This window comes from Globicephala melas, chromosome 2 (assembly GCF_963455315.2).
Source record: "Globicephala melas chromosome 2, mGloMel1.2, whole genome shotgun sequence".
Classification (NCBI taxonomy): Eukaryota; Metazoa; Chordata; class Mammalia; order Artiodactyla; family Delphinidae; genus Globicephala; species Globicephala melas.
In genome coordinates, this window is record NC_083315.2 from 147,357,714 (window position 1) to 147,384,479 (window position 26,766).

The 26,766-nt window shown below is 44.1% G+C and overlaps 1 protein-coding gene and 1 pseudogene across 3 annotated transcripts in view; one reads left to right on the forward strand and one right to left on the reverse strand.

The window, feature by feature from the left end:
- The window catches only part of RGS6 (regulator of G protein signaling 6), a 574,726-nt gene that overhangs the window by 65,939 nt on the left and 482,021 nt on the right, over nt 1–26,766 (forward strand). The gene's annotated exons all lie outside the window — the stretch shown is intronic.
- On the reverse strand, nt 13,985–15,337 carry LOC115839768 (protein phosphatase 1 regulatory subunit 14B pseudogene; annotated as a pseudogene).

A 26,766-nucleotide genomic window follows, 5' to 3' on the forward strand; every position in this document is an offset into this window, starting at 1 on the left:
ATTATTATTTTTTGTGGCACGTGGGCCTCTCACTGTTGCGGCCTCTCCCGTTGCGGAGCACAGGCTCCGGATGCACAGGCCCGGCGGCGGCCATGGCTCACGGGCCCAGCCGCTCTGCGGCATGTGGGATCTTCCCGGACCAGGGCACGAACCCGTGTCCCCTGCATCGTCAGGCGGACTCTCAACCACTGCGCCACCAGGGAAGCCCTAACTGGAAGTTTTATACTTCTTAATCCCCTTCACCTATTTCACCCTAGTCTTCCCCACCCCGCTTCCCTCTGGCAAACACCAGTTTTTTCTCTTTATCTATGAGTCTGTTGCTGTCTTGTTTTGTTTGTTCATTTGTTTTGTTTGTTTAGATTCCACATATAAGTGAAATCATATGATATTTTTGTTTGATTTATTTCACTTAGCATAATGCCCTCTAGGTCCAGCCAAGTTCTCACAAATGGCAATATTTCTTTCTCTTTTTTATGGCTGAGTAATATTCCATTATATTTTGTATATATATATATATATATATATATATATACCCCCCCACACACATATATATATATATTGATGGGCACTTAGGTTGCTTCCATACTTTGGCTGTTGTAAATAATGCTATAATGAATGTTGGGGTGCACATATCTTTCTGAATTAGTGTTTTCATTTTCTTTGGATAAATACCCAGAAGTAGAATTGCTGGATCATACGGTAGTTTTATTTTTAGGAAACTTCATGCTGTTTTCCACAGTGGCTGTGCCAGTTTACATTCCCAGAAACAGTGTACAAGGTTTCCCTTTTCTCCACATCCTTGCTAACATTTGTTATTTGTTGTCTTTTTGATAGTAGCCATCTGACAGGTGTGAGTTGTATCTCATTGGGGGTTTGATTTGCATTTCCTTGATGATTAGTGAGGTCGAGCATCTTTTCATGTGCCTCTTGGCCATCTGTATGTCTTCTTTGGAAAAATTTCTGTTCAGTTCCTCTATTTCTTAATCGGATTTTTTTTTTTTTAATATTGAGTTGTATGAGTTCTTTATGTAGTTTGGATATTAACCCCTTGTTTTGTAATAGGCATGGGGAGGGCGTGCAGCCATTAGCACGAGACCCATAGCACCAATGGTCAGCCTTGCAGTGGTCCTCACGGCAGAAAGTTCAGTGAGAGGCAGATCAGGGCCTTCTCCCCGGGGGCCTCCAGTCCCTCCAGCCTCGGGGCAGGCGGGTGAGCTGCGGGGCCCCGGGACAGGCTGTGGGCTGTGTCCTGCAGGGCTCCAGAGCTCTTACCAAGGCCTCCCATTGGCCAGGCCCAGGCCTTGAAGAAGCAGCGAACCTCTCCCACATCCCTTCCTCTGTGACCTAATGCCTGCAGCAGTCTGTGTGGGTCGCAGTCCGTGGAGGTCTCAGCAACTGGAGTATATGGACACTGCCATTAAGGTAACATCTTCAACCAGCTTCAGTCTCTCCTTTCAAGTTTCAAAAATTAGTCCAGCTTAGGTTAGTTGTCTCCCCCTAGGAGGTGGCCAGAGGTCGGGGTTAAGGTGTAAGGACACTGCACATCATTACTTCAGGTCCACCTCTGTGGCTGGGGCTATTCTCAAAGAAGGGCAGCTGTTGTGAGCTGGGAATTCACCTGATGGGTATTTGCTACAACGTTTATTCCTATTGATCCTATACAAATGGTTCTCTCCAGTTTAAATGAAAAGCCTGAGGGTCGGCTGGGTCCTGAGTGCCTGGCTCCCTCAGTAATGATGGCTGGCGAGGGTCTGGGGATCTGGCCCTGAGGGCGCCGCTAGCTGAGATCTGCCTCCTCAGCCAGGCCTGGGCACTGGTGGGAGGGCCCAGACTGGGTACTGGACGAACACTCCCAGGCCAGGGTATCCAGCTGCTCAGGGATCCCCTCCTCTTAGCCAGGGCCTAAACCTCAGAGGGTGAAAGTTGAGCCTTGGGACCTTGCCCTTTTTTTGTCAGAACAAAGAATAACATGTGTTTTGGTGGAGGGTTACAGGAACATTGTGACCAACACGTGACCTGACCTCAAGAACAAAGGATCTGACACCAAGAAGTTTGCAACAACTAACCACGCCCCTCCCTCACCTTCCCTATAAAAGGGCTTTGCTGATAGCTTTCGGGGAGTTCGGGGGGTTTTAAGGCATGAGCCACCCACATCCTTGCATAACCCTGCAATCAACCTTTCTCTGCTTCAAACTCTGACGTTTTGGTATTGTTTGACCTCACTGTGTGTCGGGCACATGGACTTGCATTAGGTAACAGTTGGACATATCATTTGCATATATCTTCTCCCATTCAGTAGGTTGTCTTTTCATTTTGTTGATGGTTTCCTTCACTGTGCAAAAGCTTTTTTAGTTTTATGTAGTCCCATTTGTTTATTTTTGCATTTGTTTCCCTTGTCTGAGGATTCAGATCCAAAAAATATTGCTAAGACCAATGTCAAAGAGCATACTGCCTATGTTTTCTTCTAGGAGTTTTATGGTTTCAGATCTTACATATAAGTCTTTAATCCATTTTGAGTTTATTTTTGTATATGGGGTAGGAAAGTGATCTAATTTCATTCTTTTGCATGTAGCTGTCCAGTTTTCCCACCACCATTTATTTAAGGGGCTGTCTTTTCCATTGTGTAGTCTTGCCTCCTTTGTCATAGATTAATTGACCATGTAAGTGTGGGTTTATTTCTTGGATTTCTGTTCTGTTCCACTGATCTGTGTGTCTCTTTTTGTGCCAGTACCACACTGTTTTGATTACTGTAGCTTTGTAGTATAGTTTGAAGCCAGGGAGCATGATACCTCCATCTTTGCTCTTCTTTCTCAAGTTTGCTTTTGCTATGCAGGGTCTGTTGTGGTTCCATACAAATTTTAGGATTATTTTTTCTAGTTCTGTGAAAAATGCCATGGATATTTTGATAAGAATTGCATTGAATCTGTAGATTGCTTTGGGTAGTATGGACATTTTAACAATATTAATTCTTCCAATTCATGAGCATGGTGTAGCTTTTCATTTATACGTGTCATCTTTAATTTCTTTCCTCTATGTCTTACAGTTTTCAGAGTACAGGTGTTTCACCTTCCTGGTTAAATTTATTCCTAGGCATTTTATTCCTAGGCATTTCCTTTTGATGCAGTTGTAACATGGGTTTTGTGAACTACACATCCTTGTTTTTTACCAAATTTTCACGGAAGTGTTCACTCTTTTCGTATTCATTTGTTAAGTGCCCTCCCACCCAAATTCACACCCATTCACATGTTTAACACCCTGGCAGCAAAGTGTTATCAGCAGAACATAAATAAGAACTCACAGGGTTAGGAAAATGTTGAGCCATGTTCAAATTTTCCTGACTCCAAAACTCAGCCATTAAATTTATTCTAGGCATTTCCTTTTGATGCAATTGTAAATGAGGTGGTTTTTAAAATTTCTCTTTCTGATAGTTCATTATGAATGTGTAGAAATGCTACAGATTTCTGTATATTAATTTTGTATCCTGCAACTTTACTGAACAATTTACCCATTTAAAGTATACAATTTAATGATTTGGGGTATATTACGTTATTACTCTTTGAAAATTGTGGTAAAATGTATATAACATAAAATTTGCCTTTTTAACTTTTTAATGTACAATTCGGTGGCATTAATCCATTACCTTCATAATTTCGTGCAAAACCTTCACCACTATTTTCAAAAGTTTTTCATCACCCCAAACAGAAACTCTCATTAAACAATAACTCCACCTGAAAGGATTTCTGACTATGCTTTGGTAACTACCTTCAGCTGTATGTAAGGCTTTTGAGGAAGATTTTGTTTAGTTTCTTCTTTTAGAGGAAGTTTATTCTTTTAGGGGAAGGTCCATGTAGTCATGACACAGGCTGGTTCCCCTCAGGAAGCAGCCTCTGTGATGAGTGTGTAGGACATTGTTAGGGAATCTCTCAGGGTCAGCACTTGGGGGGAGGGGGAGGAGGCAGAATTGGACAGAAGGAGAAGATGGGCTTCACTGCAGTCATGAGGCCTCCTACCCAGTGGGAATTCTGGAACTGGGATTTTCTGAGGTAGGGCAACAAGGATGGGTCTTTTTTTTTTTTTTTTTTTTTTTTTTTTGGCTGTGCTGCGCAGCATGTGGGATCTTAGTTCCCTGACCAGGGATAGAACCCGTGCCCCCTGCAGTGGAAGCACAGAGTCTTAAGTACTGGACCGCCAGGGAAGTCCCAAGGATGGGTCTTTGTATCTTCATATCCTCCAGTCGTGGGAGGCAGCAGGCCCAAGAAGAGACGTGAGCTTAAATTAGTTAACTCTTATCAACCAAGGGCAATTTGAGAGAGGGCTGACAGCCGAGGGCTGTGAGCCAGCAGCATTCCCAGCAGCTGGGGGATGGAATCTTTGGTCAGTGGTTCCAAACGTTGCTGCCCACTGAATCACCTGGGCATCCTCAAAAATGCTATGCCTGCTTAAACCGGTGTGGGGTGAGAAGCGGGTGTCAGGAGTTTGAAATGAACAGCGGTTTGGGAATGCCGGCTCTTAGTCCTGAAGAGGCGTAAGCATAGTCTGCACCGCTGTGGGAAATGGCTGAGCTTTGGAGTCAGGAAAATTTGAACATGGCTCAACATTTTCCTAACCCTGTGAGTTCTTATTTGTGTTCTGCTGATAACACTTTGCTGCCAGGGTGTTAAACATGTGAATGGGTGTGCATTTGGGTGGGAGGGCACTTAACAAATGAATACGAAAAGAGTGAACACTTCCATGAAAATTTGGTAAAAAACAAGGATGTGTAATTCACAAAGAAGAAGTTTAAATGATCTTTAAACATTTTAAAGTGTATTGTCTTAATATATTATCATTCATGTCTGAAGAAATGAAAATTAAGACTGTATGTGCTTATAGTACTCAGTAATGGTGAAGGTGGTGGCCGGAGACATTTCTGTACTCTTGGTGTGGGTATACATTGGCATAACATTTATGGTGGGACATGCAGCAATATGCATAGAAGTTCTTTAAAAATGAGTGTCTTGGGCTTCCCTGGTGGCGCACTGGTTAAGAATCCGCCTGTCAGTGCAGAGGACATGGGTTCGAGCCCTGGTCTGGGAAGATCCCACATGCTGTGGAGCAACTAAGCCCGTGCGCCACAACTACTGAGCCTGCGCTCTAGAGCCCGCGAGCCACAACTACTGAGCCCACATGCCACAACTACTGAAGCCTGCGCGCCTAGAGCCCGTGCTTTGCAACAAGAGAAGCCACCTCAATGAGAAGCCCGTGCACCGCAACGAAGAGTAGCCCCCGCTCGCCGCAACTAGAGAAAGCCCTCGCTCAGCAACGAAGACCCAACACAGCCGAAAATAAATAAATAAAAATTAAAAAAAAAAACTGTCTTTTGACATAACCAACCTAACTCTGGAAGTTTATCCTGACGAAGTAACCAGTAAGTGTGCAAAGACGTGTGCACAAAGGTATCAATGCTGAGGCTTGTTGACAATGATGGAAAATTGGGAGCAGCATAAATGCTCATCAGTAGGGACTGGTTAAATAAGTTATGGTACATACCTATTCTGGAACTATATAGTCATTAAAAATACTGTAGGTGTACACGTGTTCACGGAGGAAGGTAGCTACCATGTACTTTTAAGTGAGAGAAGCACTTAAAACAGCATGAGCCTATTTTTGCATTAAAATCATATTTGCATTGAATATGCCTGTAAGAAGAATACTAGATGTTAACAGTAAAGTGTTTTTCCCTCTGAGTAAAAGAAGTACAGGTGAATTTTACTCTCCCTCATACCTCTCCATAATATTTAGACTTTAGAATGCATTACCCATAAGTGAATTTAATATTTGTGTGTTAATTTTATATTTATGAAAAACATGGAGCCGTTTCCAAAAATGACATATTTCCAAAATTACACACACATATACATACATATATGTGTGTGTGGTATATGTGTATCTCTCTACCTATCTATCCAGCAGTCTACAAGGGTATAGTCTATAATCCAGTTAGTGGTTATCCCTAGAATTTAAGGTTATGGGTGAATTTTACTTTCTTTCTTATGCTTATTTACAGATTTTTATAAAAAGATTTTATCACTTATAATAAGAAATGAAAAATTAGCTTTCATACTCCAGTGTGCTTGCCTAACCTAGTTTTCCACCTACTCTTTAAACTGTGCTTTGCATCTGTTTCACGTGGAGGTCCTTTGGTTAGCATTTCTTTCTCCATCTCCATCTTTCTTCTTGCCTTATTTAAATAATCACTATTATGTGTTGAAGAGTTGTGTGCTTTATCAAATTAGAGGCATTTATTCTGACTTTGACATTTGTTATCAAACAGCGTATTTTTGCTTTATTCATCTGTCATTTTTGCCCCTTAAGTTTGACCTTTACATGAGACATTTCCAAGCATAGCGTTTGTCATCTACCATTATGCTTTTGATTCAGCTATTAAATGGTAATGTGTCCTCCAGAAACACTGATATTAAATTAAGTCATTCCATAGTTGCTCTTAGGAAGAGCTTTGGGGTTATTGAATTTACCAGGCAGGTAGGATATGCAAAAAGAGAAATACGTGGGAAGCTTCCGGCAGGCCGAGGCTCTTCCATGTGTCTGACAAATCTCATTCATCCCTTTAGGGCCCTAAATTACATACACATCACCTCCTCTGTCACACCAACCTGACTCCTCAGGGTAAGCTGGTGATAACTTCTCCCATGTGTTTTTTATGGCCCTTATTAAATTTTATTGTAAGTAGTTGTTGATGGCTATCATTCCATTAGACTTCCAGGTAGGAAACGTGGTAGCCATCCACCAAGATGGGCCCCAGTGATCCTCACCTCCTGGTAGTCACGCCTTTGAAAATAGATTACTACAGAAGTGATGGTTTTTCATGTCCAAGATTAGGTTATAAGTGACTGAGGTTTCCATGTTGGGCTCTTTCTCTTGGACCACTCATTCTATGGAAAGCCAGCTGCTGGGCTGGGAAAATAGGCAACGCATGGAGAGAGACTCAGTCACGTGGCAGCAGCTAATAAAAAACGGGCGGCTGGCAACAACCATGTGAGTGAGTTTAGAAGCAGATCTTCCCCTTGTTGGGCCTTCAGCTGTTACAGGCTCTGCCCATCAGCTTGATTGCAACTCACGGGAGACCCTGAGCTGAAACCAATCTGTCTAAATTTAGACTCCCAATTTCTGACCCTCAGAAAGCATGTGAGACAATAGACGCTTATTGTTTTCATCAGGATGGCTTATGACACAGCAATAGGTAACTAATAAGATTTTGGTAGTAGAAGTGGGGTGCTGATGTAACGAAACACTAAAATGTGGTAGTGGCCTTGCATCTTGGCAGCGTGCGGTGGAAAAAGCTGTAAGGACTTTGAGGAACAGGTTAATAAAAGCTTAACGCACCTTGAATACACTGTCTATAGAAGTTTGGACTTTCAGGAGGCTGCCAGTGAAGGCTTACAGGAAAATAATACTGGGAACTGGGAAAGGGAGAGTCTGTTATGTGGTGGCAAAATATTTAGCCATACTGGTGCCTGCAGTAATGTGGAAAATAAAAAATGTACCTAATGAACTAGGTGATACAGTTAAGGAGATTTCTAACCGAGGTGTTGAAAGTGCCTTCTGTTTTTTTCCTGTTGCTTATAGTAAAATTGCAGGAGGAGAGAAGCTGAGGGCAGAAGCAGTCAGCACAAAAGAGCCAGGACTAGCTGTCTTGGAAGATTTGCAGCAAGAAATGGCTTCTAAGCAAAGATCAAATCGGGGCCCCTTTTAGGAAAACAAGCTCCAAACGTGAAGCCACAGGTGTGACTGTAAAATCTTAAGATCTCACAAAATCAAAGATGGTGTCTCAGAGTACCAAGCAGCCAGCCAAAAAGCCCTCTAAAGAGATTAAGGGTTTGTCTTCACAGATCCACTTGATCAAACAAGAGCGCTTCTTGGAGGCTCAAGGACATGGTACCCCAGCAAAAGCCCAGGGTGAGGAAGGACCAAATGCACAGGGGTTGGTGGGTGGGGCTTTGGTCTAATGGAATGAATCCTAAAAGGAGTCACAGAAGACCTTCAGAGTTCCTAAGAGTCCTACTTGGAGTGGCGCCATCAGCTTGAAATGAAAGGAACATAGAACAAAATGAAGAGAGGTCTTTGGACCCCCAGGCATCAACAAGTAGGAGGCAAGCTGTGGAAACTACGCCTCTGCAAACGTGTTTTACCCTTCATGAAAACGGAAAGATGATGGAGAGGCCAAAACCAGGAGCCCGCAGGGTGGCATTAGGGTCACAGAGAACTATTCTCAGACCTCACCTCTAGACCAAATCAAGGAACATCTGCTCGGCAGGATTTTGGAATTGCTGCCCCTACGTGCTCCTCATCACCCCCTTTGTGAGCAGGAGTGTTTATAGCAGTTATCCTCTGCTTGTCCCACCATTGCGTGTTGAGTGTGTGTCGCTTGAGTGACAGGTGTCTACAGATTGAGAGGAGCCATACATCAGAGACTATACCGAAGAAGTCTCATCTGTACTTAGACATGATCTAGATGACAAGCGTCTAGACATGGAACGGATGCTGTGATGGGATGAGACTTTTAGGGGCCGTGGGAGGGGTTAGTGTATGTTGCGTGTAGGAGGGATTTGAATCATTGGGAGCCAGAGGGTAGGCTGTGGTAGGCACCCTCCAAGACAGCCCACCATGACCCCTGACTCTTGGCATCCCCTCCTCTTCCCACATTGTACTAGAGTTGGTCTTTGTGACCAGCAGTGGAAGTGATGGTATGTCACTTGGAGATTAGTGTATTAGAGACTGAGGCTTCCATCTGGGGCATGTTCTTGATCTCTTACTCTCTTGGATGACTTGCCGTGGGGGAACGCCAGCTGCCATATGTTGAGGATGTGCAGGCAGCCACGTGGAGAGCCCTGCACAGGGAAGAACTTCCAGCCTGTAGCTGCATGCGAGAGCTTTCTTAGGAGCGTACCTCTAGCTCTAGTCAAGGCTTCAGATGAAGGAGCCCCAGCTGACACCTTGACTACAGCCTCATGGGACATTGCATAGAAAAGAATTCACATAGCAGGCCTGAAACTGCCATCCGTAGAAAGTCCTGCTTGCAAGATTGGCTCTTGGCTGGCATCTGGGAGCTTGGATTTAGGGAGGGTTCTCACCACTCTCTAACTGATGGTGAGAGTGGTTGACTGTCCCTAAACTGTGCAAGCAGTATTTTTATCCTGAACACCTGCTTCTATCTGGAAGTCTGGAATTTTGGTATGTGCTAGACAGAGGGTGGGTATGTGAACAGCCACCAATAAAAACCTCGGGCACTGAGTCTCTGATGAGCTTCCCTGGTAGAGAACATTTCACAAATTGTAGTCACAATACGATGCTGGGGAGTTAAACCTGTCCTGTGTGACTTGGTAGGGAGAGGACTCTGAGCAGCTCGTGCCTGGTTTCCTGCGGACTTCACTCCAGGCACCCGTTGCTGATTTTGCTGTAATGAATCAGAGCTATAAATAATACCACATGTGAGTCCTGTGCCTCATTCCAGCGGTCACTGACCCTGGGGGACCCCCAACACAGAGACCCTGAGCCAGAGCCACCTCCTCTGAAACTGTGAGATAACAATTGTTTTGTTATTTTAAGCCCCTGAGTTTTAGAGTGGTTTTAATCCTCACAGCCGTAGATAAACTAATACCGGAAGCCAGTCATTTCTCTCTCCCCAGCATTTAGCTTAGTGCCTGGAACATAGGTGTTAGAGAAATATTTGTTGAGTGAATTGATATTTCTACCTTTGAAGAATTTTATAGCCCATCTGGCTGCTTTGCGGGAAACCGCGATCCTGGGTCGGTATAAGGAAGCAGGCTTCCCTTCCTGTTCCTTTGTCTGGAAGAACCAGTCCCAGAGGCAGCCGCCTGCCTTACAGTTGTCACTTCTGCCATCTTCCTTTCTGGATGACGTCCACATGTATGAGAAGTAGTGTGTGGCCGTCAGACCATGCTTCGTCTCTGTTCCTCACTTCTTAGTTCCCCTGATTTTTTTTCTCTCTCCTATGCCTTGGTGATGATAACTATTCTTACCATTGAAATAAAACCTTCCTTCTGAAAAATTAATTAACAAATGTTTCAGGGCCTTATAAGATACTAACATTTCTCTACTGAGCCTTGCCTGTTTATCATATTATTGCCTCCATAGAAGTTGAGACAAATGAACTTTTCTTGTTTCATATTGTCCCCTCCTCTGCACAGTATCTCAAAATAGACTTATATACGAAGATAGAAACCATAGCTTTGATGTGGGAGAAAAACCTAAAATATATACTAGAAGTAGACTTCCTTGAGGAGTTATTTACAGTTTCTTAGAGAAGTATTTTAATCAAAGGGTGTGTCTGTTCTCGTGTGTGGGTATGTGTGCGTGCACACACACACACACGCACACACACACACAACCGTATTGATTCCTGTGGTCATTATCAGAACGTTTCGCTCTCTTCAAATCTCCTTCAGTCTTAGCAGATGACCTTGATTCCTGTTTTCCTGATAATTTCAAGGTGATCTAGTAGGACCTCTCTCATGTGATCTCCTTTCCACCTAATTAGAAAACTTTCCTCCTCTTTTATCAAAAACTCGTCTATCCTTCTATCAAAAGGTCCCCTCTCCAGCCCGTCCTCCCTCTTCTTGAACACGTCATCTGTTTTTCTGCTTTTCATGCCTGCATTTCTTCCTCTTTCTACCAGTTTCTATAAGGATGCTCAGGTTTCTCCAACACTAAATAGAACAGCCATCCTTTTCCTCAGACTTGCTTTCACTCGGAGCTGGACTTCTGTGCGTTTCCTTTACTCTCCTGCCATGCTTACGATCAGTCCCTTGTGCTGGCAGCCTTCAACTTCCTCATCACCCATCCCCTGCTTCCCACTTAAAACACTTTCCACTCTGAGATGCCCTTTCCACTCTGAAATGCCCTCCAAGGTATTTTAGTGACCAAGTCTGTTAACCCCCCACCCCCCCACCCCACGCAGATGGTTGACCTTTCTAAAGTATTTTTTTTATTGCTTTACAGTTGTCAGCTTCTGCCGTCTTCCTTTTTGGATGAGGTCCATGTGTGTAAGAATTAGTGTGTGGCCATCAGGTTTTACCTCCACCTTTTTTGTCTCGGAGGCAGTTTTGTGAGTGGTAAAGAGCTTGGACCACAATTTGAATTGTGACTCAACCACTTACCAGCTGTGTGACTTTGGGCAGGTTTGTGAACCTGGGAATGTCTCATTTACCCTCATCTGTAAATTGAGGATAAAAGTAATACCCACATGGCTGTATCGTTGTGAAGACTAAATGAGTTAGTACGTGGGAAATACTTAACAGTGCCTGGCATAGGGTTAGCAAACAAGAAACTTTAGCCTTTATTGCCAGTCGAGTCCCTTGTCGAGTAAGCGAGGTTAATCATCAAATAGCTCCTGTAAAATGAAGCGTGGGTACGTTCTTCAGTAAGATGAATCATGTATTAAAGACTCTGTTTTACCAGTTTAAATGGCCAGGAGCCAAGAACACGGCAATCTCAACATGTGGGAGTTTATAGGGATAGTGTGTAATCTTGCACATTTAAAAGGTGAGTCGGAGCCCTTTTGTAGGCAGATTCCTACGGCGACAAATGAGGGGAGAATTAAAGCCTTCTTAGAAGAACTTTGTCATTGGTTTTGTGAACAGCATACTTAATTTACCCACACTTGATGAGGGCAGGGACGCGGCTGTTTCAGGTCACCGTTTGTAGACCAGTCCTGCACTCGGCCATGGAAGGCACTCAGTAAATACTCGTGAACTAAATACACATTTGTGAACAAACATGTCTATGCTTTGTTGATTGTAAGTTGTACACATAATGCAGGCTTTGTGTGATGAACTGATGATGGACAAGGGAACTCTTGTCCACAGAGTGGGATGGGTCTTGCAGGCTTTTCTTCTGATTTTTATTGGACTTGAGGGTGAGCAGCTTCAGAAACCATGCAGGCAATGTTTGCTACTTGGACATGCCTCCCTCTAAGCCGATCAGGTTCTCTGATTCCTCTGCCATTCCCTCGTGGTGCCCTGCCCTTATCGCAGCTGCTGGATCTGATCTCACTGTGAAAATAGTGTTTCCTTTCTACTGACCCATGGGGTTCAGCGTTTGATTAACAAGTTTCCAAGTTCTGAGCCAAATCCACCGGGATGCTGCGAGGATCTGCGGTAATTTACAACCACTGCATGAGCCCTGTGTTGAATGGCACACTCTTTGTAAGGGTGTGGTGTCATTTTTAATGCTGGTTCCAACATCGCTCCTAGCTGTGCGGTGTGTTGACTCCCATACTAGATGACATTGACAGTCAGGAGAGGAGTGACTTTAGTTGCCGCTGCTGAATTAAAGAAAAATCAGATTTACAGTATAAATGGATTTTGCTCTCTTCAAACTAGTGACCTTGGGATAGATGTAATCCTTCGATGCTTCCATCGATGTTGCTATGGCCCCAAACATTTCTGGAATCCTTTTTTTAAGTTGTCTTCTGAGCCTATGGCATATTCTTGGGAATATTTTCAAGTCTGACAAATATTCATTCTTTGTAGGAGGCTTTGGTTTTTGGAAAAGGGAAAGAATCACTGGCATTGAGTCCAGCAGCTGAGGTGGGTGATGGGACCAGGGAGCACTGGTCCTGTCCAAGGCAACGTAGGATTTTAGACGTCTTTTCATTATGTCATAAGACTGGTATGTTTTTTGTTCTGAACAGTGTTTCTTTTAAAAATAATGTTTCAAATTATAAACATATCAAGCCTGTAGAACACTATGGGACTCTGTATGACAGACAGGTGTATTTCCAGCACTGATGTTTAAATGGATGCGAATTAGTTTGTGTAATGAAGACTATGGTGTGAGCTTAGGCTTAAACGATGCAGGTTAAACATTAACCAGCTCAGACCACAAACCAGATGTGAAGATGATCCCAGCTGTGCCTGGGTCAGTGTTGCACTGGAAGAAAGGAATCCAGGTGACTGAGTTTGCATTCTCTGGCTCAGCAGGGAGTTTTTTTTTTTTTAAGACTTGTATGCCTCCCAAACAAGCTGGGCATAAATTTAATTCTTCATTAAAATACGGGCAAAAAACTCAATTTTTACCTAATTTCCAAATTATATAGAAAATTTTAGATATTCATATTTGTGATCGGATGCTATTTGCTATTTGTTGGCATGTGTTCTTTCTTCTTTCTCCAAAAAAATACATTTTAGGTATTCCTAAAACCCTACCCTGCCCCATGCCCATCTGCACCCACCCTCCCTCTGTAGTCACACCTCTGCCAATCCCAGGTGTGTCTAGGCCTTTTGGAGGGAGTGTTTTAAAATGGACATGAATTGTATTATACTGTATGTTTCCCTCCGACCTTGTTTTGGAGATTTATCCATGTCGATTTGTTTAACTGCTCTATGTATTTCACCTTCAGAATTGTTTTGGCCATACCAGGCTCTTTACACTTTAAAATATGTTTCAGGAATGTGCAGCCCTGTTTTGCTTTGCTGGAATTACTCAGACGTTTTACAGATACATTATGAAAATTTGTCTTCTTATGATAATGGGTCTTCTCACCCACAAACATGTTATACTGTGTTTATTTAGTTCTTTTTTAATGTCCTTCAATAGAATTTCCCAATTTTTGGTATACTTTTCTTACCTGTCTTTATTGAGGGAATTCTTAAGTATCCCATACCCTGTATTTCTGTTGCTTTTTTTCTTTTTTAACTGCACCAGAGGCGTATCCTAGCTTTATTAAAGAGTCCGTGCCGCAGTCAATATAAAAACACAAAAACTCCCATCAGTTTAATAATAATAAAAAACCCCCAAAATGGAAAACTGAGGGGGCAGGGAAGAGGCCCCTGGGCCAGGGGCATGGGGAGCTGTGCTCATGGCAGCAGGCCTGGCTGCAGGGCCCCTCGGTATTGCTGTTGTTACGAGGTTGGGGGTCAGCGATTGTCTTGTGGGAGCCATCGTTCACCTGGGTCGAGGACCCTTACTTCTTCTGGGGTGCGCTCAGCTTCTGCATGCCCTGAATCTTGTCCAGCAGGCCAGAGATGAAGACCTCGGTGGGTTTGCAACAGTCCACCAGCGGCTCCTTGACCCTGGCAGCTCGGGTGTCATTGCCCTCCACGTCCAGGAGTTATCCACATCAGTCTCCAGCTCCAGGATCTCCTCTTGCTGGCAGGCGAATGAGCTGCTCCAGGATCCGCTGCTCCAGGATCCACTCCTCCAGGTTGAGGCGCTTCCGTAGCTCCTTGCGTTCCTACTTGACCGTGACCTTCCCTCGGCGCCTCATTGGGCCCTCATCGTCTGTGGTGCCCGGGCCCTCGCCTGCGGCCCCATGGGGTCTCCGAAAGTAGACGCTGGGCCCTGGGCCGCCACTGCCCGGTCCAGGGGCCGGAGCAGCCAACGCCGCGCCCCCGTCGGGGCCACTGTCAGCCCTGGCTGCCGCTGGGGTCATATGTGTGCGTCGGTCCCCTTCCTGCGCCGCCACCTCCAGGAGGGCCGCCGGCTGGCCACGGGCTGCTGGCTCGGCTTAGCCCGTGAGCTCGGCTCAGCCTGGCTCCGCGGAGAGGGCGGTGGAGGGGGCACCCGGGGCCAGCTAAAGCGTGCAGAGCCCCCGGGCCGGCCCTGGCCTGGTCACGCCTCCTGTGTTTGTACTGTTAATGGCATCTTTTTATTATGTTTTCCTGTTGTTGCTAGTGCATAGGAACATTACTTGTTTTTGTATATCTTGCTGAACTCTCATTTATTTTCATGGTTTATCTCTAGATAGTCTTGCATTTCCTATGCATATGGATATATAACTTTTTGATAATGACAGATTTTTTTTTTTAAGTTTGTGTGACTAAAGGAAAACCATTCTTCTACTGACAACACATGTGTAGATTTTCCACACATTTCAATTTTCTGTGGACCAACTGGATGGCCTACAATTTAATTCAATTCTGGCATTATCAACCTGGAGTTAGCACAGACCCCTCAAGACTGCCCCCTCTTCAGATGCCAATCACAAGTCTGGGCTTCCCGTGCTTTTGACTAGTAGGTTCCCATGACCCCCTCCTGAGTTCAATAATTTGCTAGAATGGTGCGCAGATCTCAGGAAAGCACTGTACTTACTATCACTGGTTTATTATAGGGATACAACTTAGGAATAGCCAAATGGAAGAGATGTATAGGGCAAGATACGGGGGGAGGGGTACACGGGGCTTCCATGCCCTCTCCAGGCACGCCACCCTCGCAGCACCTCCACGTGGTCACCTACCCAGAAGCTCTCCAAACCCTGTCCTTTATGGTTTTTATGGAGGTTCATTACATAGGCATGATTGATTAAATTCTTGGCCATTGGTGATTGAACTCAATCTCCAGCCCCTCTCCCCTCTCCTCTGGTAACCAGCTTCATCTGCCAGGAGTCACCTCATTAGCATAAATTCACCTGTGGTTAAAAGGGACTTATGAATAGCAAAAGACACTCGTCTCACCCCTATCACTCAGGAAATTCCAGGGGTTTTAGGAGGTCTGTGCTAGGAACCCGGGATGAAGACCAGATACATGTATTTTATTATATCACAGTAACTTTCACTTATTTTTCTTGAATTAATGTATTGGCTTGGACTTCCACTCTAATACCTGTTTTTGTAAATAGAGTTTTATTGAAACACAGCCACACTCTTATTGTCTCTGGTTCCTTTTGCATTACAACAGCAGAGTTGACTACTTGGAACAGAGACTTTCTAGTTTGCAAAGCCTAAAGTACTTGCTATCAGGCCCTTTACAGAAAGTTTGTGAACCCCCTCAACAGTGTTGAACACAGGAAGTGATAGTAACCTTTCTTGTCTCATTACTGACTTTAAAAGGAGAGCTTATAGTGCTGTGCCATTAAGAATGATGCTATCCATGGGCTGGTTAGCGTGTGCCCTTTATTGGGTTAAGAAAATGTCTTTCTAGTCTTAGATTTGTAAGAAAGGTTTTCTTGTTTGCCGAATTTTGTTGTTTTTAAGAAATCATAAATTAATGTTGAGTTTTATCAAATGTGTTTTTTGCATCTGTGATTGGTTTTTCTCTCCTTTTAAACATACCTAATTATATTCTCTTTCAGAGTTTTCTATTATTTCCAGTTCTTAGGGGCTGGAATCCTCTGGTTCACTGTGCTTTTATCACTTGTGAGCTTCCTGGGTCTGACTTTTCTAATTGTCTGTAGCATGGGTTGTGGGAGTTTTGCTCTCATTTTTCCCATGCCCATCGTTGGCCCAGGACCAATTTTTATGCTAATTTCTTAGGTTGAGCATTTCCAGACTGTAGCCTAAATTTGTACCCCAAATGCTCCAGAGGTAGAGGTATGAGGTTCAAATTTTGCAGGAAGCTTTTAGTTCTCCTCTCCTGAAGCCAGAGATAGACAAGCTAGCTGAGCTGGTAGGGAAATACTTTTCAGCCCATTTTTCCTGGGGTCGCAGCTCTTTGCAGGGCCTCGCTTTGGGCAGCATCCTCCTCTCTCGGGCAGGACTCAAGGGCTTAGCCTCCTGTTCCCATGTGCTAGTTGACATCTACACCCTTACTTCCCCTGGATCAATGATTATTCTATTCCTTCCTCTGCCCTGTGGTCCCCCTCAGCCCCAGGAGTGGCTGCCCAGTTGATTCCTCTGCTTACTTCTGGTTTTCAGTTGAGGCTTTGTTTGTGGCACCTGGTAATTTCCTATTCTTTATTGCAGGTTCAAGTATGCATTTAAAAAATTATTGTATCTGAATTTTTTGATAATGGCCATTCTGACTGGTGTGAGATGTTATCTCATTGTAGTTTTGATTTGCATTTCTTTAATGATTAATGATGTTGAGCATTCCTTCATGTGTTTGCTGGCAGTCTGTATATCTTCTTTGGAGAAATGTCTATTTAGGTCTTCTGCCCATTTTTGGATTGGGTTGTTTGTTTTTTTGTTATTGAGCTGCATGAGCTGCTTGTAAATCTTGGAGATTAATCCTTTGTCAGTTGCTTCATTTGCAAATATTTTCTCCCATTCTGAGGGTTGTCTTTTGGTCTTGTTTATGGTTTCCTTTGCTGTGCAAAAGCTTTGAAGTTTCATTAGGTCCCATTTGTTTATTTTTGTTTTTATTTCCATTTCTCTAGGAGGTGGGTCAAAAAGGATCTTACTGTGATTTATGTCATAGAGTGTTCTGCCTATGTTTTCCTCTAAGAGTTTGATAGTGTCTGGCCTTACATTTAGGTCTTTAATCCATTTTGAGTTTATTTTTGTGTATGGCGTTAGGGAGTGTTCTAATTTCATTCTTTTATATGTAGCTGTCCAGTTTTCCCAGCACCACTTATTGAAGAGGCTGTCTTTTCTCCACTGTATATTCTTGCCTCCTTTATCAAAGATAAGGTGACCATATGTGCGTGGGTTTATCTCTGGGCTATCTGTCCTGTTCCATTGATATATATTTCTATTTTTGTGCCAGTCCCATACTGTCTTGATTACTGTAGCTTTGTAGTATAGTCTGAAGTCAGGGAGCCTGATTCCTCCAGCTCCATTTTTCATTCTCAAGATTGCTTTGGCTATTCAGGGTCTTTTGTGTTTCCATACAAATTGTGAAATTTTTTGTTCTAGTTCTGTGAAAAATGCCAGTGGTAGTTTGATAGGGATTGCATTGAATCTGTAGATTGCTTTGGGTAGTATAGTCATTTTCACAATGTTGATTCTTCCAATCCAAGAACATGGTATATCTCTCCATCTATTTGTATCATCTTTAAATTTCTTTCATCACTACTGGGCATATACCCTAAGAAAACCATAATTCAAAAAGAGTCATGTACCAAAATGTTCACTGCAGCTCTATTTACAATAGCCAGGACATGGAAGCAACCTAAGTGTCCGTCATCGGATGAATGGATAAAGAAGATGTGGCACATATATACAATGGAATATTACTCAGCCATAAAAAGAAACGAAATTGAGATATTTGTACTGAGGTGGATGGACCTAGAGTCTGTCATACAGAGTGAAGTAAGTCAGAAAGAGAAAAACAAATACTGTATGCTAACACATATATATGGAATTTAAGAAAAAAAAATGTCATGAAGAACCTAGGGGTAAGACAGGAATAAAGACACAGACCTCCTAGAGGATGGACTTGAGGATATGGGGAGGGGGAAGGGTAAGCTGTGACAAAGTGAGAGAGTGACATGGACATATATACACTACCAAATGTAAAATAGATAGCTAATGGGAAGCAGCTGCATAGCACAGGGAGATCAGCTAGGTGGTTTGTGACCACCTAGAAGGGTGGGATAGGGAGGGTGGGAGGGAGGGAGACACAAGAGGGAAGAGATATGGAAACATATGAATATGTATAACTAATTAACTTTGTTATAAAGCAGAAACTAACACACCATTGTAAAGCAATTATACTCCAGTAAAGATGTTAAAAAAAATAAACGGCATTAATGATGACAATAATAGTTACTCAAAAAAAATTATTGTATCTGATATATCTAGGTGCTTATAGCAGGAATGTTTGAATGTGTATGTCATCTTAGCTCAACATCTTGCTGAAATGAAAGATTGCCATTTAAATGCAATTTCAGGATTCAACACCCAAAATCAAAACAAAACCCAGTAAAACAAAAAGCAAAACCCCAAATCGGATCCCTAAACGAACTAATCATGAGCTAGGCAGCATGCAGAGTCCTCTGATATTAGTTCATGTAATTCTTACGAAGACCCCATAACTCTTTGCCAATGGAGAACTTGAGTAACTGGCCTAGCAGTTTGTGAGGGGCAGAGCCAAGCAAGGAACTTAGCTTTATCTGACATTCCCTCCTCTTAAGTGGTCTGAACATCAGTAACACTAAGTATGAAGTGTGCCCGTTCTCAAGGTGACTAATGTGAAGGTCAATGCTATTTTCCATCTCATATAATATATTCCTAATATATTTACACAGTTATCTCACCTGGTAATCCAGAATAGAATCGTGATTGTGTTTGTCTATGAGAATTTGCAGTTTGGGGTGAGTTTAAATTAAAGAAAAATCTGAAAAGCAGTTGCCTAGGGGCTATTAATAGTTGCAAAAAGGAGCATGAGTGCACTTCCTTCTGAGCACAGTAGAGCTCCAGGGAATTAATAGCGACCCAGTGTTTTCCATGTTGACTTTCGAGAAATGTACCTTACTCCCAGTCTGCTGAAACATGTTTTAAGGATGTATTGTCATGAATGTAGTTTCTGGAAGGCCACAGACAAGTGAATTTTTATATCTCCTCTTGGTTCATTTGCTCATCCTCTGAAATCAAGGCCTCTGCAAAGAAGGAGTCAGTGGTCGTTATAGTTTGTGATTAGGAGTTGCAGGTGGCTGACGTTTTAGTCTCAGTTAATGGCTGAGGATGGACCCCAGGGCACTTCACCTTGTTTACAATCTAATTTAGCAGCACAATCTTTATTTGAGTTGAAAAGTAGCCTTAGGGATTTTTGCTTGGTGCTTACACGAGCATTCTGGAACGCTGTATGTTACCTGATGCTACCTGAGAGGAGGTGCTTGGGCAGTCATGGCTTCTCTGAGCCCTCATCTACATGGGGGAGGTTGAGAAGTGGCAGAAGTGCTATTCTACCAGCAACATAGACCTGTCTCACTATGAAGTTGTGTTAATGGCTTTGCCAAGAATTTTCCCAGTGCACGGTAGGCATATTTGCTGGAGGAGCTGATCTTGCAGTCCCTGTATATCTGGAGCAGTCAGTTATGAATCTGCTAATTAGCTTGATGTTTGGTCTCCCAGCTAAGTGAGCTCTTGTGAACTCTGCCAGAATCTGGATTTGCAAATGATCTGACGAGAGGAAAGGGGAAGATTGGGCCAAAGAGGCCATTACAAGTTAATTTCATATTTCAGAAGTTTACTCAGCCCTAGCGCCTGCCTCTTCTGTTGCCACAAAATACCCATTCTTCCCCTTTCATAGCTGCTGACCCGTCCGTGGGTGAAGTGGTTTTGCCTCCCTCTTTTTGTTTTCAGTATTAGCGCTTGAAAAAGCCTCTGGCCACATGGTGCAAGGTGTGGCCCTCCCCAGGGGCACATCTCACCTCTCTTCCCTGCCTTAAAAGGAGGCCCAAATTTCTAATCTTGGAGAGTCTGTTAATTCTTCCTTTTCCTGGTGAGTACGTGGGAGTGTTCCAAGGTTCAACACTTCCCATCTGCCTTCCTCTTTACAATTTTTTGAGCTATTCACCAATAAATGCTAATATTACCTGAACATGTTTTATATGCGAGACACTTTTAAAAGCACTTGAATAACAACACTAATATTACTGACCGTCTACTGTATGCCAGGTGCTGCCCTAGGCACCGAGGATGTGGAGCAAGCAAAACAAAGGTCGTCCCTCCTGGAGCACATGTTTTATTAGGCAGACAGCCAGACAGTACAACCCATCAGTAAACAAACATATACTATGTCAGATAGTTACACACGTGCTCTGAAGGAGAAGCGTGTAGGAGCTGGCCAGGGAAAGCCTCTCTGACGGGGGGAGAACAGAGTCTCCAAGGAAATGAAGGAATAAGCCCACTGGGCCTCAGATCTTCTCCTCCCCAGGTCTTGCTGACTCAGACAGAGCCAGTGGCATGGGGAGCCCCTCCCTCCCTTCTCTGCTCTCTGCTCATGGCACCACTTTCTCCCAGACCGCAGCCTCTAGGCCTGAGTCCCCACCCTTCCCTCCTCTTTCCTCAACCAATCGCCAGGCCTCATTGACTTTCTTTGGAAATCTCTGTGGCATCCCTTCCACTGCCTTTGTGAAAAGGAAACCCCTGCCAGCTGAGCGCTTTGCTGGTCTGTTTTAGAATGACTGTAAAGGCCTCCTAAGTGTTCTCTCTGGGCTGCTAGCCTCTCTTCTCACCCATCTGTCACCGCCCAAGTGCTGGCACATACACGCCATCGTTTGAGTGCTTATTCCAGGCGGGGCACTGGATCCCCATAGGAGCTTTATTATTATTATTATCATCCCCATTTTACAGGTGAGGAAACAGACTCCCTCAAGGTCACTCACTGATCCAATAAGTGGTTAAGTCAGAATTTGAACTCAGGTCCCACTGAATCCACAGGCCTCTTCTAGCCAGGAGCCCAAGCTGCCTCTACCCTGCCCTTGTGTGTATCAAGACCCTGCTTTGATTGCTCCTTTGCTCAGAAATCTTTCATGCTTACCATCATCTGTGGGGGAAAGTCCAACCATTTTGAAATAGTTTTCAAAGCCTTTCATAATTGGACCACGCTTCACCTGTCTTCCCGTTTTATATCTGAGTTCTCTCCTGTGACAACCTCTTCCGGGCACACACAGATGTGTCCTGTTGGCAAACACGGCTACCCCTGTGCTCACAGGTGGGTGCTTTTTCACTCCCTCTGTGTTAACTACTCTCCACGCCCCAGCTCAGACTGCATCCTCTCTTACCTTCATTTGTGTCCATCTTTACCTCCAGCCTCCACCTAGTTAGGAGTGTCCTGCCTGTCTTAAGCCGATACTGATGTCATAGGATGCACTGGGCCATCCTTTGAGCACCTGTAGCTCTCTTAGTTCTGATCCCCAACTGGCCATTCCCGTTGATTTCCTTAGTACTTTCCCACATGTGATCCTAAAATATTGAGAAAACTTATATGTCCAAAATGAGTATAACTTTCTAAGTAAGAGTCTTGGAAGATACATACTTGTTTCACTAAACCTTCTCAGAGCTCAAAACACATTTGGAGGAGACCCCTTTGCTAAACTGCCTTACAGCTACCCAAGAAAGCCAATTTCCTTCTTTAATAACTGTGACTCATTTTTGGACCCATGATGACACGAGTCCAGTTCACTCACCCATCTGAATCATCAGTAGGGACTCCATTTAAAATTAGACAATTTTCCTAAACCAAATCCATCCTCAAGAGATTAAAAGTAGATATTCACTAGAATGTGCCCTGGGAAATTCTGAAATAAGAGTTCTGAAAATGTTGGTTTAAAATGTCAGGGGCTGAAACTAGGAGAAAAGCAGGACTGGAATGTTCCTCTTATTTCTTAATTCATTGTCTCTCACTTACCTGCTTCTTAGTGGAAGAAAAGGCAGAAAAGGAAGCATGGGAAGGAAAAGGGGAGCTAATCAGAGGCAGTTGGAATCACAGGAAACAGTTAAAACTCACAAAAAAGGAACAAAATTTTCTCCTGAATCCAAGCCTTCCTTAGGGGAGGATGGAGCAGGAAATTTCATTCTGAAAATGGAATGAGAGCTGGTCTGGTGCAATTGGAAAGATGGGTATAGAGGTAGGAGGAATGAGGTAGAAAAACCTAGGGACCCTAGAGCAAAGGAATGCCATTTATTTGCAAATAATTCTCCAGAGGCAAGGGAGGGGATGGCATAGAGGGGGAGGCTGGGGAGTAGAGGGCTTGGTCCAAGCTGGATCAAGACCTTGTTCTTCTTCACTCTTCTGGTTACGTGCAACACCTCTACTCAGCAGTTGTGTCGACAATGAGCTCGCTGAGAGCTGCCACTGAATTTTATTCTATACACGATGTACATCCAGCACTTAGCACTTGTCTGGCCCCTAGTAAGGACTCAATACATATTTGCTGAGTGAATAAATACAAAATACTTTGTTGCTGGAAGAGGTTAAGGCTAATTCTGCGCTGTCATTTCTGGTAGCGGCCACCAGGTGGTGCCTTCCTAAGAGCAGGAGCAAATGAGATCTTGAATCTTGGGTGGAAGGCTTCAGAGAAGGCTTAGGTCTCACCCGGAACCCTCACCCGAGCGCGTGCCCTCCAGCAATTCATCACACTTTCTTATTCCTCTGTTGAATGTGCCTGCAGAGTTCAGACAAGTGGCTAGAACCAAGTTTCTTTACTTGGAGTCAGTTTCACAGGAGGCCCACAAAAACCTTTCAGAAGGTTTCATTTACGGCTAAACTTTGGGATGTGAGACCAGTTCCGCCCCAGGCCTGTGCTCTGTCACGTGGGTTCCCGTTGTTCCCAATTACCTCCTATTCTTCAGGAGAACGTCCACTCCCATGGATCCTGTATTTTCTCTGAAATTCTCCCCCAAAGTCATTTATGGCTTCACACCCAGCACTGGCAGCCTGTGGGCTGAAGTGCGCGGCACCCCTGCCTACTTTAAGCTGCTGCCTGATGAGTCCCTACGCTGTGCCTGTGGTTTATATGTTCACATTCTCAGAACAGTTCCACAAGATGGGCAGAAAGCAGAATAGCAGCTCAGCAGGCTTAGGCAGCCTTCCCAGAGTGACACAGCCAGTCCATGGGAGAGAGGACTCAAGCCCAGGGCCAGCTGCCCACAGGCCTCACTGGGATTCTTCTTTTTTTTTTTTTCCACACACCTACACACTGTATTTTATTTTTATAAGAGATAAATAAACTGACACAAAGCATTGTAAATGGGTGGCCACAACAAAAGCAACAGTGATAGCAATTACCAAACACGAAAAACACTCACACTATGTCATAATATTGACATTCAGTCCAGGAATCCTCCACTGTAACAGCTCCTTTACTTTGCAGTGAAAATTGATTTGTATATTTTTTGCCTCTGAGTCCTTGTGGGATTTTTTTTTTTAATTCAAACAAAGTCACAAAAATTAAAATCATCCTCATCATTTCACTCAGTCCTTGCTGGGATTCTTATTGCATTTCACATAGAGTGAGTGCAGTTTCATGTATCTGTATGTCTGAGGTCCAGGGACAATAACAATAATAATAACGATTATTGTTTTAATAACGATAAAGCAAAATCCTGTGAAGCCAAGTCTTATAGGAGTATAGTTCACCATCAGTATGAGCAGACGTACTCAGCTCTGGTCAGGTTTTAGACAGTGCCAAAGGAAAAAATACTCAGCCTCCTTTGTGCCCATAAACCTAATTAAAGGTACTAGAGATTTTGATTGGCAAGAGCTGGGGATGGAGGTGCTGAGTGAGATTGTATGTGTCCTCGTGTGTGTGTGTGTGTGTGTGTGTGTGTGTGTGTGTGTGTGTGGGTGTGTGTGTGTGTGTGTGTGAGAGAGAGAGAGAGAGAGCGAGAGAGAGCGAGCATGTTAAATCCTATGAAGACCTAGAAAACGATCGTTTTTGCCAGGACTGGACTTGGGCAAAGCAACAGAATACATGGACTTTATGTCTGAGTGCCCCCTCCGAAACTTACCTGTCCTGTGTCTCACTGTCTGGTTTCTGCTATATAAGTTGCAGTTAACTGTACAAAGTTAATCAAATAAATAGATCAATATAATGCACTTGCTAAATAGTGTTTCTTTTGGGAGAAGATGATTTAACTCAGTTAACCATCACCAGGCATGGGGGATGTTAATGTTGGGAATATCAGGAGTGATTGGCCTGTGGGGTCGGGGTGGGGGGTTGGGAAGAAGGGAGTGGAAATCCAGATCACAGTGGGGGCCGAGGTGAAGGGCGGGCTGGAGGAAAGGGGGAATGGGAGGATTTGGAGTCAGGAGCACCTCTTGAAGTCTCTTATCTCAGACCTTACTCTGTGCCTTTTTTTTTTTTTGCGGTACGCGGGCCTCTCACTGTTGTGGCCTCTCCCGTTGTGGAGCACAGGCTCCGGATGCGCAGGCTCAGCGGCCATGGCTCACGGGCCCAGCTGCTCCGCGGCATTTGGGATCTTCCCGGACCGGGGCACGAACCCACATCCCCTGCATTGGCAGGCGGACTCTCAACCACTGCGCCACCAGGGAAGCCCACTCTATGCCTTTTCATAGGGCTGCGCCTGATCACCCTGGGCTTTATGGTCTTGAATGTCTTCTTTGAGCCTTTCAGAAATTTTCCACGTAGTAATATACATGATTTATGCTTTTAAACACTTAACATGCTAGAAACTGGGCATTGTTTCCATAATCCTCAGAGGAGACTTGGGAGATACTGTTATTCTTTCCTCCCACCCTTCTTTCAACTAATGAAATGGAGATTCAGGAAGGCCATAAGCTAGGTAATGTTAGAGCCAAAATTCAAAGCCAGGACTGTGATTATAAAGCCATGCACTTAACAGCTATCTTGTGCTGTGAGAATAAAGTGGCAAATCTTAAAATAAAAGCACCCATTATCAGTAATCTAGCAACCCCCCGCCCCAAACCATTGATTGATTTAGTCAACATGAATGTGCCAGGTGTAGTAGATACGGGGGATACAGGATGAATGAAACAGGCAAACCAAATTGAATGGAGTTTACCTTTAGAGAATAATAGGATAAAAGTTCTCTCAAACTTAGGAAAAGCTTGAAAGTTCCATAGCTATGGTAACAAATAGCCAGCAGAACCAATTTTAAATCTGTTCACTTGGTCCACACCAACTTGTGTTAGTGAAAGCTGGTTTTGAAACCAACCAGTGTTGGCCCCCCAGTTCTGAAAGTCAGCCAATCAGGGATGGATGCGCTCCAGAAAACCTGCCAATCAACATCGGCCTTACCTGAGCACCCACCTGTTGTCAGCCCAGGAATGACTCTGAACATCCGTGAATCACAGAGCTCCACGCTTTCCAAAGCCCTCTATGAGATCCGTCACCTGTTCTGCTTGTAGAGACCTTTTGGCCAGCACAGCTCTTCCATATTATCTGAGCAATAAATTCAGCCTTGTAGTTTGATTTCAGATCCTGAGTAGTGTTCTCATTGTCCTCTGACAAAACAGGCAAATACACATGTCAGGGAGTGTCTGGCTACAGAGAAAATAGCACAGGTAAGAGGAGCATGACAGGATGGAAAGCTCAGGAGAACCTGTTTGTTGTGGGAAGGTTGGTGGAGAGACTGGAATGATTTGAGAGGGGTCCAGGCATGCGCAGATCTAGACCTAGAGCTTTTAAGGGGCCCTGAGGAAGAGAGGTCGCCCTGTGTTTTGGGAAGGAGGAGAAGAGGAGGCTGATTCTCCAGGGCTTTGGGAGTTTGGATTTTGCTCCAAATGTAATGGAAAAGCAGGAAACTACCCAGGAATGGACCACGTCCTCTGCTTTAAAAAGGATGTGCACATGTTTGCACATGTGTGTACACACTCATGTTCTGAAATTAGGTTCGAAGGTCCTTTAGGTCTATCACAGTGTTTATGACCTTGAGCATGTGAATCAGGATGCCCTCCACTGTGTGCTGCTGCCCCTGCCCACACTTTCCCATTGTGAGTCCCAGAAGTGGGGTGGTTTCTCTACCACTGATGGGGCCCAGTGACAGGCAATCAGTGATATAAAAAGTACAGGTCTAAGAGATGATTCACTTCATTATAAAGCTGCTCTATTGTGTCAGGTACAGAGTCTGGGGAGGCTGGGGCCAGAGTAAGGCCCCAAACTACTGTGAAAACTGCCCAAGTCCAAGTTGGGGCTGGTCTACTCCTAAATACATTAGCCAATTGTTTTTCTTAGTCCTTACATGTGAAGCTCGATGTCTGTTTCTCAAATAGGATTTATCCTGATCACCATTCTTACAGAGGGGCTAGATGCCCATAAAAGACTGACATATGCTCTGTTTTTATTCCTCTTAACACAGTTGTTGCTTCAGTGAGATCACCTGACCATCTTCTGCTGGGAGTGTTTTTGTTAATTCGTGAAGCCTGATTTCAATTGCTGTAGGAGATGAATGTCACACGTGCTCATTGTTTTTGTTTGAGAACTGCCCCTGCCCTGGGGGACTGCGTGCGGGTGCTGCTGGCTTTTGCTGACAAAGCCATTGGATTTACACTGCTGTGTGATGACAAGGCCAGCCTGGCAGTTTTGTGGGGCTGGGTAGGCTGCTCTTTCATTCCTGGCTGCTTTGCTCTTCCAAAAGCATTAACTCCAGTTCAGATGGA